Here is a 16061-nt window from a genome sequence, read left to right as displayed (position 1 = left end):
GGTTTACAACGTGTGTTTGTAAAACAACTGTGTCATATTATTTCCTGAAATAATTGTGTTGATTTATCTCTGCCGCTCAGTCTCCCGGCTCGCACGTCTCTATTAACATGCCGTGCGTGGCGAAACAGAACAGACAAATTCCCTGACCAACACAAGCTTGAACAGCGAGTAAATCATAGAATGCACTTTACTCCTTGTGTGTACCTTCTGATGTTGAAAATAAATATGTATAATGTATGTTATTTGACTGTCTCTGTACATGTAGAATATGAACAATATTTGTGCACTGACTAACAAACAGTTGAAGTGAGGAGAGAATCAAGGGATGGAAGGATGGAGTTGTTGGTCCCATGCTGCGCCACTAGGTGACTCTGAACACGATTCCATCAGCGAGGTCTCCAGCAGGGAATACTGAGGCAAGCGTTCCCTCTAGTGGTGGATTTGTTCCAGTGTGTTCACCCCCCAGCTTCCTGGGTCAACTATCAGACTGAGGCAGTTATGTCTGATCACTAAGCGACTAACGGGACTCTTCAAAACAAGAACATCCAAACGAAAATGGAAAAGCATCAAATCGTAAAATACAGAGTGTATCAAGGGGATCTGAGGCCATTACTGATTACAAGGATTCTCTGGAGCAGGAAATCAAGGAGAGGACAGAGTCGTCTCTGGTAGTCATGGCCTGATGGTACGGTGGGAAATGAAGTCCAGAAACAGTTGCAGCCTCAACACAAGACAGAAGAAAAACTGACTCAATCGTCCAAAAGAAAAATGTGGTTTCTGCACCAGAGTCTGGCAATAAGGTCACAGAGAGCTGATACGGAACCTTCAGATATACACTCAGGTAGGACCCACCTGGTCTTGGTAGAACAGAGATAGAATCTGAATAGGGGACACAGAGAGCTGATACGGAACCTTCAGAGATACACTCAGGTAGGACCCACCTGGTCTTGGGAGAACAGAGATAGAATCTGAATAGGGGTCACAGAGAGCTGATACGGAACCTTCAGATATACACTCAGGTAGGACCCACCTGGTCTTGGGAGAACAGAGATAGAATCTGAATAGGGGACACAGAGAGCTGTTACGGAACCTTCAGAGATACGCTCAGGTAGGACCCACCTGGTCTTGGGAGAACAGAGATAGAATCTGAATAGGGGACACATAGAGCTGATACGGAACCTTCAGATATACGCTCAGGTAGGACCCACCTGGTCTTGGGAGAACAGAGATAGAATCTGAATAGGGGACACAGAGAGCTGTTACGGAACCTTCAGAGATACGCTCAGGTAGGACCCATCTGGTCTTGGGAGAACAGAGATAGAATCTGAATAGGGGACACAGAGAGCTGATACGGAACCTTCAGATACACTCAGGTACTACCCATCTGGTCTTGGGAGAACAGAGATAGAATCTGAATAGGGGACACATAGAGCTGTTACGGAAACTTCAGAGATACGCTCAGGTACTACCCACCTGGTCTTGGGAGAACAGAGATAGAATCTGAATAGGGGACACATAGAGCTGATACGGAACCTTCAGATATACACTCAGGTAGGACCCACCTGGTCTTGGGAGAACAGAGATAGAATCTGAATAGGGGACACATAGAGCTGATACGGAACCTTCAGATATACACTCAGGTACTACCCATCTGGTCTTGGGAGAACAGAGATAGAATCTGAATAGGGGACACGTAGAGCTGTTACGGAACCTTCAGAGATACGCTCAGGTAGGACCCACCTGGTCTTGGGAGAACAGAGATAGAATCTGAATAGGGGACACAGAGAGCTGTTACGGAACCTTCAGAGTTACGCTCAGGTAGGACCCACCTGGTCTTGGGAGAACAGAGATAGAATCTGAATAGGGGACACATAGAGCTGATACAGAACCTTCAGAGATACTCTCAGGTAGGACCCACCTGGTCTTGGGAGAACAGAGAGGGAATCTGAATAGGGGTCACAAAGGCCAAATAGTGGTGCAGACAAACCCAGGCACATTGCCAGGTTATTTGAACCCTGAGTCACTGAACACACAGCATGTCTGTTATGACCTCCAAGTTATACATGTCTTAGCCAGAGCAGGTGTGCAGAGGTACTTAATATAATTATAATAATACATGACATTTAGCTTTTAGACACTTTTATTTAGACACTTTTATCCTAAGTGACTTAAAATCATGTGTGCATACATTTTCTGTGTGTACATTTTACTTCCATTGTCCAAAGTCCCTGTCCCTGTCGTTGTATCAGCATACATCTTTGAGTGTTACTCTGTCTTAATGAGATCATTCCTCTCTCCTGATTTTAATTAAGTTAAAATGACCCTCCTCTTCAGGCTAATGAGGCACTTCCCCTTTCAGCGTTTCCTTCATTAGTCCCCCCATCCCCTGCTCTATCTCTTCTCTATCTTCTCTATCCTCTTCTCTATCTCTTCTCTATCCCCTGCTCTATCTCTTCTCTATCCTCTTCTCTATCTCTTCTCTATCCCCTGCTCTATCTCTTCTCTATCCCTTGCTCTATCTCTTCTATATCCCCTGCTCTATCCTCTTCTCTATCCCCTGCTCTATCCTCTTCTCTATCTTCTCTATCCTCTTCTCTATCTTATCTATCTTCTCTATCCCCTGCTCTATCCTCTTATCTATCCTCTTCTCTATCCCCTGCTCTATCTTCTTCTCTATGGTCTCTATCTTCTCTATCCCCTGCTCTATCCTCTTCTCTATCCTCTTCTCTATACCCTGCGCTATCCTCTTCTCTATACTCTTCTCTATACCCTGCTCTATCCTCTTCTCTATCCCCTGCTCTATATTCTTCTCTATTCTCTTCTCTATCCTCTTCTCTATCCCCTGCTCTATCCTCTTCTATTTCCCCTGCTCTATATTCTTCTATATCCCCTGCTCTATCCTCTTCTCTATCCTCTTCTCTATACCCTGCTCTATCCTCTTCTCTATCCTCTTCTCTATCCCCTGCTCTATCTTCTTCTCTATCTTCTCTATCTTCTCTATCCCCTGCTCTTCCTCTTCTCTATTCTCTTCTCTATCCTCTTCTCTATCCTCTTCTCTATCTTCTCTATCCCCTGCTCTATCCTCTTCTCTATCCTCTTCTCTATCCTCTTCTCGATCCTCTTCTCTATACCCTGCGCTATCCTCTTCTCTATACTCTTCTCTATACCCTGCTCTATCCTCTTCTCTATCCCCTGCTCTATATTCTTCTCTATTCTATTCTCTATCCTCTTCTCTATCCCCTGCTCTATCCTCTTCTATTTCCCCTGCTCTATCCTCTTCTCTATCCCCTGCTCTATCCACTTCTCTATCCCCTGCTCTATCCTCTTCTATTTCCCCTGCTCTATCCTCTTCTCTATCCCCTGCTCTATCCTCTTCTCTATCCCCTGCTCTATCCTCTTCTATATCCCCTGCTCTATCCTCTTCTCTATCCTCTTCTTTGTCCTCTTCTCTATCCTCTTCTCTATCCTCTTCTCTATCCCCTTCTCTAGCCTCTTCTCTATCCTCTTCTCTATCCTCTTCTCTCTATCCCCTGCTCTATCTTCTTCTCTATCCCCTGCTCTATCATATTCTCTATCCCCTGCTCTATCCTCTTCTCTATCCCCTACTCTATCATCTTCTATTTCCCCTGCTCTATCCTCTTCTCTACCCCTGCTCTATCCTCTTCTCTGTCCCCTGCTCTATCCTTTTCTCTACCCCAGCTCTATCATCTTCTCTATCCTCTTCTCTATGCCCTGCTCTATCCTCTTCTCTATACTCTTCTCTCTATCCTCTTCTCTATTCTATTCTCTATCCCCTGCTCTATCCTCTTCTCTATCCCCTGCTCTATCCTCTTCTCTATCCCCTGCTCTATCCTCTTCTATTTCCCCTGCTCTATCCTCTTCTCTATCCCCTTCTCTATCCCCTGCTCTATCCTCTTCTATTTCCCCTGCTCTATCCTCTTCTCTATCCCCTGCTCTATCCCCTTCTCTATCCCCTGCTCTATCCTCTTCTCTATCCCCTGCTCTATCCTCTTCTATTTCCCCTGCTCTATCCTCTTCTCTATCCCCTGCTCTATCCTCTTCTCTATCCCCTGCTCTATCCTCTTCTATTTCCCCTGCTCTATCCTCTTCTCTATACCCTGCTCTATCATCTTCTATATCCCCTGCTCTATCCTCTTCTCTATCCTCTTCTTTGTCCTCTTCTCTATCCTCTTCTCTATCCTCTTCTCTATCCTCTTCTCTATCCTCTTCTCTATCCTCTTCTCTATTCTCTTCTCTCTATCCCCTGCTCTATCTTCTTCTCTATCCCCTGCTCTATCATATTCTCTATCCCCTGCTCTATCCTCTTCTCTATCCCCTACTCTATCATCTTCTATTTCCCCTGCTCCATCCTCTTCTCTACCCCTGCTCTATCCTCTTCTCTGTCCCCTGCTCTATCCTTTTCTCTACCCCAGCTCTATCATCTTCTCTATCCTCTTCTCTATGCCCTGCTCTATCCTCTTCTCTATACTCTTCTCTCTATCCTCTTCTCTATTCTATTCTCTATCCCCTGCTCTATCCTCTTCTCTATCCCCTGCTCTATCCCCTTCTCTATCCCCTGCTCTATCCTCTTCTATTTCCCCTGCTCTATCCTCTTCTCTATCCCCTGCTCTATCCCCTTCTCTATCCCCTGCTCTATCCTCTTCTATTTCCCCTGCTCTATCCTCTTCTCTATCCCCTGCTCTATCCCCTGCTCTATCCTCTTCTCTATCCCCTGCTCTATCCTCTTCTCTATCTTCTCTATCCCCTGCTCTATCCTCTGCTCTATCCCCTACTCTATCCTCGTCTCTATCCCCTGCTATATTCTCTTCTCTATCCCCTGCTCTGTCCTCTTCTCTATCCCCTGCTCTATTCTCTTCTCTATCCTCTTCTCTGTCCTTTTCTCTATCCCCTGCTCTATCCTCTTCTCCATCATCTTCTCTCTATCCTCTTCTCTATCTTCTTCTCTATCTTCTATTCTCTTCTCTATCCTCTTCTCTATCCTCTTCTCACTATTTTCTATTCTCTTCTCTATCCTCTTCTCTATCCCCTGCTCTATCCTTTCTCTATCTTCTCTATCATCTTCTCTATCCTCTGCTCTTCTCAGAATACACAGTCTATTTACAGTATCTATACAAATATGCACAATTTGGACCTCTTAACCGTTAGAGAAGTGGCCAGGCATTTTGCTCAGCAGATGAAAATGTTCAGAGTGGGGAGGACTGGTTTGTAGCTTCAAGCCCTGAGGCAATACCACTTTATTAGTTAGAGAGTGTGTTCTCTGGGGTGGTAAAAGAGAGAGGGTGGGCTACATGCTGGCTATTAGAGTGGTTTGGGGCTCATACCAACTCTATTGTGCATTGTCTCCAAATAGAAAAACTTGGACTCAACAGTGACCCATTGTGTGGCCTTAACTCTCCATTACTATGCTAATTATGGGATGTGTCTGCCTTCATCATCCCCTTCCCCTCCTTTCTCTTTCTCCAGCTCTCCTTCCTGACCGTCCTCATCTCTCCTTCCTGACCTCTTCTTCCTCTAACCTCCTTCATCCCTCACCCATCACCATGTGCTGTATTTTCATGACCCTATTCAAGAGCTTCCTGTTGTTCCTCTCTGTCTGCACTTCATTCCGGTCGTTCTGTCTTCTCTCCTGTCTCTGTAAGACTATTTTTGCCTCTCTTCAGTCAGTATTTACATTGTATTTTCAAACACATTAGACTTTTAATCCGTCCGTTTATCTCACTCTTGCATCATTCACTTTTCATTCTCCCTCCTCCCCTCTCCCATACGTTGTCTTAAAATGTTAAACTTAATAAAAATGTCCAGGCCTTTCACTAACAACTATTTCGGCACATTTCCCATCTGTCTCAATCTTGCTATCCTCTTTCACTTGCCTCGTCCTTTCAGCTGAGGTGCTCGGTTAGAGGTGTAAGGTTACAGATTCCCCAAAGAATTCCTCCCAGGGGGGAACTAGCTTCTTCCCCGATGAAAAACGACAACTCTAAAGCTTCTCTTTTTCTTATTACTGAGTCACTAAAACACTGCTACTGAAGCTGCTGTTACAAAACCTATTTCAAATAAAAAGCATGAGCTGGCGCGCACCCAGAGAAAATGATTTAGTGTAGAGGTGCTGACTAACGGAGAATAAACTGGAAGCTACAAAAACAGAGAGAGTCGCACGTTCCATATATATAACCTCCCAGTCATTTATTAGGTAAAAATCACTGAAAGCAAAACGTTGGCAGTTTCTTACCCAACGAATTACTGGGAGGTACATAAGATATTTCCACCTACTCTAACACAATGTCACAGCCAGCTGGCAACCAATACATCCCTCATCTGTTTTCTCCATGACTCAACCAGCGCGTCCAGACGATCCAAGAGATGGAGCAGAATAACAACCCCTCTCTGGTACATAATGACCAGGATGCACTGCATTAAATGGGCTTCGTACAAACTGGGCTTTCATTACAATGGGATTTCAATGTCATAACACATTTGTTTGGCGTTACATAGAGGCGTTACATGTTTCTGTCCCCAGTCTGCATGCAGAACGACGTCACATGTGAAGACAGCCTGAGGCGTAGATGTTACTTCCCCAACGGAATCCATCTAATACTGATTGATGATGAACACATACAACCTGCTGAGGCAGCACATTTCTCCCTTTCCCTTCATTCTGGTGTCCAGCATGCGTTCATCAAAGTGGATTCACACTGATGTTAATTTGACTCCGGCTCCTGTCTGTTTACATGTAATGGGATTACATCCAGTGTGTCAGTCACGGCAGTTAAACTGACGAGACCTCAATCACACAGGACTTCATCAATTAACACAACTAACCACCTGGGAAACGGAGTGCTGCTGTAGCAGTAGATCATCTGAATCTAGGTTACATCTTATGGACACACGGTTTGGAGGGAGTCTAAGACTACGTCTGTCTGTGTCTGTGAGTATGTAGCTCTGCTGTGTGTGTGTGGTTGGGTGTGTGTGTGTGTGTGGGGGTTTTGTGTTTGAACCCTAGCTCACATGGGCAGAGTGAGGGAGGGCCGCAGGGTGAGGAGGCGATGGGAGAGGAGGCTGCTCCCCATCTCCCTCTCCTCTTTCATCTCTTTCTCCCGGCCTCCAACAACGAAGTCTTTCATTCGGGCATCTCTATAGCCGCCCTCAGACCCCCCCGAGGCCCCCACCCTTTCACGCTGCTTAATTCAATGTTCCGAGAAAAACACATGATTGGAAAGTGACTCTCTTTTTTCTGTATCCACCCCACCACCCTCATCTCCCTGCTCTTCTACTTTCTGTGTTTTCCCCATCAAAACAACATCTGCCCTGATGCACAGGAAGGAATGGGACACATCATCACCGGTGGCAACAGTATTGTGATATGGTCAGAGTGTGTGAGAGCATGGAGTCAATGACACAAGGGTTAAGAATAGGCAGCCAAAACACAGGTCAGATATGTGTCTGGGGAGGGGGAGAGGGCAGAAAGGGAGGGAGAGAGGGCAGAAGTGGAGGGGGGAGAGGGCAGAAAGGGAGGGAGAGAGGGCAGAAGTGGAGGGGGGAGAGGGCAGAAGTGGAGGGGGGAGAGGGCAGAAGTGGAGGGGGGAGAGGGCAGAAAGGGAGGGAGAGAGGACGGAAGTGGAGGGGGGAGAGGACAGAAGGGGAGGGGGAGAGGGCAGAAGGGGAAAGTGAGGGAGAGGGAGAGAGGGTAGAAGAGGAGGGTGAGGGAGAGAGGGCAAAAGGAGAGGGTGAGGGGGTAGGTAGAGTGACATGCAGGGTGATTGATTAAAGGGATGGATAAAGATGACTCAAAACGAAAGATGAAAAGGGAAGACCCGAGGGAGGAAGGGGAGGGTGAGGGAGAGAATGGCATCTTCACTACCTGAGAGTCTTCCAACAAATCACGCAGTAGACCCAAGACCATTGCTGCTGGCACCACAGGCGATGCATGATCACATGAGCAAACTTTCCTCGTCCACCTCATGCACTATGCTCTGGGTTTCTTTCAGCGATGAAGCCCAAGTAGATTTCTAACTCCACATGTAGAGAAAACTGACCAAGCCAATCGCTCCGGCTGACCAAGATGAACCTGCAGTCACGGTGCCTGGGTGAAAACACTGGGGAAGGACTAAGCTAAATATCATGTGGCTGTCCATGGTACTGATTTCTGTGTGTGCGCGTAAGGACAAAAAAGACATGTTGACTCACCCTACTTGTTGAGAAACGCCAATGCCATCCTCCTCTCTTTCACGTTGCCAAAACAATCAATGACTCTGTCATACAGTACACGCTTTAATTTTTTGTTGTCCTAGACTACCTGGCTAAAATGCTTGCTCGCTAGCCCAACCTCTTTTCGTTAGCTAGTTAACATTAGCCTACAACATTTAGCTACATATTGAACTTCCAGGCACAATGTATACATCTATGGTTGGATCAGAATCTCCATTATAATCCTTAGCCAATAAGGGGAATGAAGTAAAACCACAAGTCTAAATCACTATCGTTGTCAAAGGCTAATTTAGGAAAGGGCCAATTTTAGTTAGCGAGGTAGCCACCGCTGGACAACAACACAAGGAGATGCAACAATAAAAAGTGTTTTCTGTCAATGACATTTGACTTGATGTGATGTGACAGGAGTGAAGCCAAATCCAAACTGGCTTCCCTTGACACTTTTTTTTTGGTGCGTCAGGACCATTCACAGTTCACAGCTCACTCAGTTTCCCTCAACGCTGATTGGCTATTATTGTATATTTTTTTAATTCATGGGAGATCAAATGCTCGCTGGCTTCTCTTGCATTCAATGCAGCGGGGTTGCAACAATGTCATACCCGTTTTGACCAGATAGCATCAGATAGATGGGCTACACATACAAAGTATGTTTTGTTCGCTCGGATGCCTTCTCTCCGGTGAGATACATTCAGCCTCTTGCGAATTAAAGGAAAATTATGAAACACAGAGAGATGAAAGATAAATAATGTTCTTTTTTTTCAGTACATTTTTTTATGAAGCCTGGCTTCCCTTGGCAGCCATGAATACACATCACTATGAACATGAGTACATCTTAGGCCATAAAAGATGTTGCTTTTCTCCTGCCATGATTGATCGACTATTAACTACACGAACTTCAACGAATTGGGAATAAACGACTGCTTGAATGTCCTATTGCCAGAGCCTTCATCTTAATTATCGTGTTAGAGGCTTCCTTGAAAGAGGTGGTTTCATCCCCACAATGTCAGAACAGTAGTCGTTCAGGGCAGAGACAGATGCAACCCCTGCTACTTGGGCATGGGCCACGGCAATCAAAGTTTCATTCCCTGCTCGAGGCGTGTTAATTACGCGAGGTGGCGAGGATCACAGCGGGCGGGTAATTACCCAAATGGATGTGAAGCTTGTAGTCTAGGCAGAGGATGAGTCAAACACAGACTCCTTCTCACACAGTTTACACTGTTATTAAGCGGCCCCTCCAGACCCTATCTGTTCACCTCTGTCTCTCGCCCCTCTTTGTCTCACAGGAGTCACAGTCACTTCAAAACTGTCGTCGTGCTTGATGACTTTTGATTGACTTTTGACTTTGACTTTTGAGAATGGGGGAATCATGGAGCTGAGCAGCCTTACTAACCGCTGCCTCACAGCATGAGAAAATGATCAGAGTTGTTTTGTCATTAGTTTAACATTAGCCTTAAAATCAAGTGTCAACTTCCTCCATCCAGGACATACAGCAAATCAAACACACCTTTAAAAGCACAATCCAGGACATACAGCAAATCAAACACACCTTTAAAAGCACAATCCAGGACATACAGCAAATCAAACACACCTTTAAAAGCACAATTCAGGACATACAGCAAATCAAACACACCTTTAAAAGCACAATCCACAAATCCACCATCTGCTATTGATTAAATAAAGGCCTCAATACCACCAAAGGTAATTGCTCATTAACAGCAATAACTTCTGTAACAATATGACAGCTCATAGATGAGCAATTGCAGATTGATAATCACTTGTCTGTCCACCAGCTTGTGAAACACATAGCAGGCTTTTACACGTGTAAGTAAATATGTTGTGTATGGTTTGTGATTTGCAGGCACACGCAACAATTCAGCAAAACTACAAACATTTCCCCTGATAACTCTCCTAGTTGGCTGGAAGACATGTGGTAGGAATATTGATCTTGTATAGGGACCAAATGGCCACGCCTGAGAGGGAAGCCAGGACCATACACAACTGAATATTTTCAGTGATGCAAATGACTCTGACCACGTTCCAGCCAGCACCCAGACAGCAACATGGCGACAAAGGACACTTCTGTTCTCTTCCAAATTCTTGTGCATCATTTTCTGCAAATGCCTGAATCTCCTCGTCCCTCGCCTCTCATTCCACTCAATTAGCATGTTTGTGTCTTACGCCCCTCACTCAGGGATGGATAAAACTTTCCAAACGTTATCACATAATACACACACACTATGTTATGTGGCACTGAGAAGGTGACGCAGAGAGATGGAGATAGTGGTGACAGGAGGTAAAGAATAGGTGATTGGTTTTGCTCCAGGACCACAGGGGGAATGGTTGGGAGGGACACAAGGCTCCATTGAATGTTTTCTCACTTACTCCTCATGCGTCTCCCCCAGTTCTCTTCCATCTCCTCCTTTCTCCCACAGCTGCAGCAGTGCTCATGCTTTTGTATTAGAGGAGGGGGGGGCATACTGACAGAGAGGCGGAGTGAGGCTGAAAAGAAAGAGCGAGGGAGAGATGTGGAACGGGACAGCGGCCGTGGAGTGAACTGAAATTCAAGGAATAAAGAAAGTAACAGTTAGCCTCAAGTCTGTTGTTTGTAAAGATGTGTATAAAGATGGCAGAATTGAGATACGATGTCATGTTTTAGCACTACCCACTGAGTTTGGAAACTACGACGCGCGACATGGTTCAATGTGCCAATAAATCAGCACAATCAACCTTTTTGGTTTTTCAAATTGCCGGCGTCTTGAAGCTAAAATTGGGATTATGTACACGGTGGTAATTACCAAAAATTGTAGTGGAGCGCAATGAACAATACGTTGTATTGTACGGCGGACATAGCAAAACAAGGAATTTGTGGTGAGTGCATGGGGGCCACCATCTTTATGCACCTCTGCTGTTGTTCAATCTTTGCCCAATTACACCTGTTTCATGGTAAATACTGGGACTTTTAAAGGGTGCCTGATTTTTGGAGGAGGTCAGTGTGGTGGAAAACAATGGCTCCATTCATACTGATATATGTAAAGTCTTTATTGATAACAAATCATCTCAGCATGATTGTACTTAGCTCAATCTGAATCCATTGTCACTTCATGGTCATTATTGCCTACAATTGACCCTTGGTCTGGCAAGACCAACTTTACATCCATATATAGATAATTGAAGACTGACTTTACATCAATATATAGATAATAAAAGACTGACTTTACATCCATATATAGATAATAAAAGACTGACTTTACATCCATATATAGATAATAAAAGACTGACTTTACATCCAAATATAGATAATAAAAGACTGTCTTTACATCAATATATAGATAATAAAAGACTGACTCTACATCCATATATAGATAATAAAATACTGACTTTACATCAATATATAGATAATAAAAGACTGACTTTACATCCAAATATAGATAATAAAAGACTGACTTTACATCCATATATAGATAATAAAAGACTTACTTTACATCAGTATATAGATAATAAAAGACTGACTTTACATCCATATATAGATTTTAAAAGACTGACTTTACATCCGTATATAGATAATAAAAGACAGATTTTACATCCGTATATAGATAATAAAAGACTGACTTTACATCCATATATAGATAATAAAAGACTGACTTTACATCCGTATATAGATAATAAAAGACTGACTTTACATCCGTATATAGATAATAAAAGACTGACTTTACATCCGTATATAGATAATAAAAGACTGACTTTACATCCGTATATAGATAATAAAAGACTGACTTTACATCCGAATATTGATAATAAAAGCACACCTGTGCATTACTGTTTAGTTAGTTGCCTGGAAATCTTAGCCACAGGAAAAACAAGGATAGCAAAACATAGATGCATGCACATTATCATCAAAACTTTACAAGCAATCTACAAAATATTATAATAATGTATTTGTTTATGGTTGAAATGGTATTGATAACGGCAGGATTCTCAAAATGGCATGCAATGGCAAATGAAAGGTTATAAAATGCCACCGAAGATCAGGCAGGTAACTAAACTCTCTCTATTTTTACCTCAGACTCTAACTCCACAATCCCTTATCAATTTCCTCTAGATGTCCCCTCACACAATTGAAGTAACTAGATTCTTCCCTTTGGCTAGCTAGTGTAGATATGAACCAGGAAATACAAAGGGCCATTCATGGTGCTTGCAATACATTGACCCACATCCCTTCCCAGCACCACCACACCCCATCCCCTCTTTCCTCCTCGCCCCATCTCTCTCTAGTATTTTCTCCTGCTAACCCGCCACCCCGCCCCACCCAACCCCGCCCCACCCCACCCCACCCCGCTCCCCAGCTGCATTGAAAGCCAGTCCAAATTCTATCCCCCCTCCACTATTACCACCCAACCAACCTACTCCTCCCCCCATCACCACCAGCAACATCGGAAAAAAAGAACACAAAAGAATAGGAAATTCAGTGGTAGGAACACAAAGACAGGATTCATGGCAAGCCACAGACACTCAAGAGGGGGACCTATTTAAGCGCTGCGCAGCTGCATCGATTTATTAAAAAGATGGTTGAAAAGAAAGGTCAGAAGGTCTCATGGAATGCTGAATTATTTTTTATTAACCTTTGAAGATTGCCTGACATTTTAATGGGCTTTAATCATTATTTATCACAATCAGTGAGGCATTTCTGTGAAGGATTCCATTCAGTCATTGTGATAGGGTAAATGTAAGGAATCTTAAAGAGTTCAACTCTAGGAGTGCTGAGTGTCTGTGAACTTTGGTTCTAAGTGTTAATGTGAAGTAGTGGACAACAGATACACTGGGAGTCTACGTTCGAAGGGAAGAGGGACTGTGTGATATCCTTGTGCTCACCTGTCAATGACTACATACAAGAATGGCGGCTCCATTTGTAATCAAAATGGACTTGGGGAGCATCTCCAGCTCTTCAAATGATCACAGCCCACAGGATGATTGCAGCAGGTTGATTGACCTGCTGCAATGGGAAATATGTGTGCACCTGTTTGATTTTGTACAGGTGCAAAATCTGTTACCGCCTAACAGCTTAGAGCAGATCCCATATTTGAAAGTAGGTCATCTGAATGTCTGGTCTGTGGGCTGTATCAGAAATGAAAAGCAAACCCCAAGAAGAGTATGGTAAAGTTTGCAGTCTGTAACTTTTCAAGTGGATTCCAAAATATCCATAACAAAGCCAGACACCAAACAACGTAGCTACATTTAAATTAAAGTAAATTACTTAATGTCCTGTAATGGACCTCTGCGTTGTTTTGCCTAGTCCATCTTGTCCACTGCAATCCATCTCAGCTGCCATTGCTCAGTGCCAAAATTAGGATTATGAGGAGGAAGGGTTTGGGTGTTTACTTGGCACCTAATTCAAGTGATGGATGGCAGCAGAATTCTCCACGTCCCACCAGAGAATATGAGATCATTACACTAAGTCCAGTCATTTGTTTTTTACCACTGACCTCTCTCTCCCTCTCCAGTGCTTTCTCTCCACCCTATCAGATTCTCTCCTTTTGTGAGAATGCAGGAATTCCCCCAGGAATTTTCTATGCCAGCACACAGACAAAAGGTCAACCCTTCCATCACAGACACAAAATTATAAATACATTTGCTCTAGAAAGTTCTGGTCTTTCTCTCTTCTTCTTGTTGTTCTTCTTCTATCCTTTAAGTGTTCTTGAAATAAATGTGATCCAGCCCAGTGTGCCACAGGATGTTGTTGATATCTGTCCCTGTTGTGACCAGGTTAATGGAAGAGCCACCCTCAGGTAGTGTCACAGTCATAGAACCATGAGGCCCACATTAGCAGTCTGCTTTGAGGGTGACCCCCTTACTCCCCTGGTCACAGACCTGAGTTCCAACTGTTTACCGTCACAACTGTCTACGGCTGCACAACAAACGGTATCATCAGTGTCACATGTCAGGTCCCTGGCACCACAGAGGATTTATGGGAGACAGTTTCAACATGAACCACATTTCTACGTTGAAGGAAACATTTAGCAACATAAGTCACAGTAAAAAGCACTAAATTCAATGTTTGTAGTGTCCATTTTTTTTCTACTTTCAGATAGTGATTTAAAATGATATGATGAAGGTTTGTGAGTAGAAAATGTCCCAATACTGCGACATATTCCATTCTAAATGAACAAAGCTAAACAAATAGCAAATAAATCCTCATTATGAATCAACATATAATAAATTAATATTAAATAAGTAAGAGAAGTCTCATTCTGACAAGTGTTCTTATTCCCTTGTCTCTTAATATTTATTTCAATCAATACCATCATGTTAATGATTTGTTCTATTGATAATTATATCATTTGACCCTATTTTTTTACTTCTCTACATCTGTAAACATCAATACATTACATACAGTTTAGCACAATATTCAAATATTGGTTCTAAAGACACTAAAACAAAACAGAGCAAATATATTCACCATTTTACATTTTTAAAAGGTTTACCACAAAGTTGGACGCTGTTTTATCATATAGAATATATTTATTAATTAACAAGCGAAGTCAGAGGGGGAAGGAGTTAGGCTTCTGTTATAAAATATATATTTAAAAAACGTGTCTGACATTAAGTTTTGTTATTCTGACAAAACAATATCCAGAATATTTTGTTTAATAATGATCTGATACCAATTTGGGCTTTCGACATAAATGACATGTTAGTCGTTGTATGCAACCAAAATTTAAAAGACAAATTTGCACGACTTTATATATATTTTCGTTACATCAATGCTTCCTCTAATATTCTGATAAATTAGACCTAATGTAAAATTGAGGAAAATGTATTTCTCGTCTTATTCTGTCACGTTTGCTGCCGTTAACTGTAGGCTACAATTAGAAAGTATAAAATACCATATCGCTGAACAAATTTAAAGCTAAAATCCTTAGTTGATACATCCATTTGTGGATGTAAATGCATGATATATACCCATTGATTCTTGAAGCATATAACTTATAATATATAAGCTTGTTTTACTCCAATGTTTGTAATAATAATTGATTGGATTCATATAGTGCTTTTCTACCAACTGAAGTACTCAACGTGCTTTACGTAGTAAAGGGGAAACTCACCTCATCCACCACCAATGTGCGGCACCAACCTGGGTGATGCACCGCGACCATTTTTGTTCCAAAACGCTCACCACACATCAGCGTTCAGGTGGAGAGGTTAGGAGTGATGAAATGCCAATTAGGAGGTTGATGATTAGGTGGCCATGATGGAATGGGGCCAGGTTGGTAGATGGATTAGACGCGGAGTTTTCATAAGAGTTTCTCTAATGGTGAAATTACTTATTGTTAGGCCTAAAAGCAAACCACCTAAAAAATAAATTGCATTGATAATAGTTAACCTGATGTTATAAGCGAATCGATTATAACGATATAAATGTTGAGTTATTCTGAACTACACCAATCGCCTAGGCTACTAAATGTTTACACAATTAAGAAACCAGCTAAATTAAACTTTAACATTAAGCTAATCAACCAAATTGCATGGAAGCATATTCTTTATTAAATACCTAATTGAATAAATTTTTCCTTTCGATAAAATATTATAATTTGCCTAGAGAAGAACATAAAATGTAATGTCATGACGGTGCAGTTAAAAATAAATATTTAAACAACAACGATTCGACACATGCGACCACAGATATGTTCATCTGGCTTTTCGCTGCCTCTTAATTCACTTCAATAAATCACAACACAATCACACACAAATACTGGGTCCTTACGGGATATTGATTTCGATAAAGAAACACTAACCACGTACATGAAGTGTATCTTTCTGAACTTTTTTCATTACAATAT

General features: G+C 42.6%; 1 protein-coding gene across 1 annotated transcript in view; it reads right to left on the bottom strand.

The window, feature by feature from the left end:
* The window catches only part of LOC110486440 (ER lumen protein-retaining receptor 3), a 48009-nt gene that overhangs the window by 31538 nt on the left and 410 nt on the right, over positions 1 to 16061 (bottom strand). The gene's annotated exons all lie outside the window — the stretch shown is intronic.

The sequence above is a fragment of the Oncorhynchus mykiss genome, chromosome 13 (genome assembly GCF_057628025.1).
Source record: "Oncorhynchus mykiss isolate SJ-2025 chromosome 13, ASM5762802v1, whole genome shotgun sequence".
Classification (NCBI taxonomy): Eukaryota; Metazoa; Chordata; class Actinopteri; order Salmoniformes; family Salmonidae; genus Oncorhynchus; species Oncorhynchus mykiss.
The sequence above is the reverse complement of the archived record's forward strand: the minus strand, read 5'-3'. Positions and strand labels throughout refer to the sequence as shown.